The 2,025-nt window shown below is 44.3% G+C and overlaps 1 pseudogene; it reads left to right on the forward strand.

The window, feature by feature from the left end:
* Positions 1-740: 740 nt before the first annotated feature.
* Positions 741-1,319, forward strand: LOC116078142 (annotated as a pseudogene).
* The last annotated feature ends 706 nt before the right edge of the window (positions 1,320-2,025 follow it).

The following is a 2,025-nucleotide window of genomic DNA, read 5'->3' on the forward strand; positions in this document are numbered from 1 at the left end:
ACATAAGACTGTTAAATCGATTGTTGTTTTATATCAAACAACTTTTATAATACTTATTTTTATTGTTAATATTTTATAAATTTTAAAGAATATGACAAAAAAGATATTGTAAGTATTGAAGGGGGGGTCTATGGGAGGAGTGGTGCTACAAAAGGGGAACAAGAATGTGATTCAATTCTATTTAATTAAAATATATTTTTAAATGTTAACAAATTCAGATAAATTGAAATCATGTAACTTTTCTCATCATAATGCAATAAAAGTTTAAAAAACAAAAAAAAATAAAGTAAAATAAAATAAATTTTTTTTTAAAAAATAAGCAGGTAGGGATGGTTTGGTGCCAGAGGTAGATGCTTAAGGGTCTTCTAGGGAATTGCCTTTGCGTGCTTTATGTGTGCAACATGTAAATGAAGCAGAACAAAAACAAAAACTGAAAATAGCGTACCGTGACCATCCTCAATGATGTCATCCAACAGGAAGACTTGATATCTTAATTGATGTGAAATAATTTTGAAAATCTTGGTTCCATCCCTCATTCTCTATGTTTTGTCTCTGCTAAAATTCTCTATGTTTTGTCTCTGCTAAAATCCAATGTAGAAACAGCGCAGTTACAGACTTGAATATTGCTCAGGTTGTTCCCAACCTTCATAATTCCTGTTCTGCTTTAGCCTAAGCCATAAGCAAAAATACACAGGTGCTTCTTGGAGCAGCTGGTGCCGAGAGAAGCAGGACCAGCAAAGATGAGTCAAGTGATTCTGGTTTTCGACAACCATGGGACGCCGTGGCTGGCTGGTTTCTACCAGCGTTTTCCAGGAGATATTCAACAATAGATTATTCGAGAGACGTTCCATCCAGCCTTAAGATAGATGACAACATCTGTAACTTCTTAGAAGGTGGAAGTTTGATTGGTGGCTCTGACTACAAACTAATTTACCAGCACTATGCTACCCTCTACTTTGTGTTTTGTGTGGAGGCATCAGAGTGAACTTAGGATCTTGGAGCACATCCAGGTTTTTGTGGAGACTCTGGGTACATGTTTTGAAAATGTCTGTGAGTTGGACTTGATCTTCCATATGGCTAAAGTGCACTACATCCTCCAAGAGGTGGTGATGGGTGGGATGGTGTTGAAAACAAACATGAATGAAATTGCGGCTCAAACTGAAGCTCAAAACAGGCTGGAGAAGTCGGAGGGCGGCCTTTCAACAGCTCCCCCAATGGCCGAGTCCGCTGTGAAGAGCATCACCCTTCCTGAGATCCCCAGGAACATCAGCAGCAGCAATCTCAACATCAAAGTTCCCAGCCTGTCCCAGTTTGTGTGAAGGTGGAGGAAGACTGCGCTTAACTGGAGCTCTTAGGATGAGCAAAGTAGTCAAGTCCAGAAGCAGAACCCTGTTGAGCCTTTAGAGTTGCACCCTGGGCCCTGAGCCTTTCACAGAGAGGGAAGGGAATTGGGTGCACACTGCCTGGCCATCCCTGCTGCTCTCTGACACACAAGGCTGTGGTAGACATCAGGGCACTAAGCCACTGCTCCGTTGCCTCCCCCACACAGCTGCCCTCAGGGGCAGGGACTGTGAGCAAGAAAGACACCTGCTTCCTGGGGCCCCACCATTGGGACTGAACACATCTGACTTCCTTCCTAGAACCAAGGGCTTATGAAATCCTGTATCTCTTACTGGGGAGGAGACCAGGGATAAGGGACAGCTGTCAGACATGGTCAGTGGCAGGTGAGGGCAGGGTGTGTGCCGCCTCTGCAGGTGAGGGCAGACTGTGTTGCGCCTCTGCAGGTGAGGGCAGGTTGTGTGCTGCCTCTGCCAGGGCCACTATGCCCTTTGTATAGCCAAGCATTGTGGTCTGCAGCTGCTGCAGAGCACAGTTTCCTTACTGGCATATTCCTAGTCTTGCTGTCAGAGGCATCTGTGTGTTGGATAGTTTAAGTCACACTCTGGGTGCATGCACACACAACACAGAGAGAGAGAGAGAGAGAGAGAGAGAGAGAGAGAGAGAGAGAGAGAGAGAGAGAGAGAC

The sequence above is a fragment of the Mastomys coucha genome, unplaced genomic scaffold, assembly GCF_008632895.1.
Source record: "Mastomys coucha isolate ucsf_1 unplaced genomic scaffold, UCSF_Mcou_1 pScaffold5, whole genome shotgun sequence".
Taxonomy (NCBI): Eukaryota; Metazoa; Chordata; class Mammalia; order Rodentia; family Muridae; genus Mastomys; species Mastomys coucha.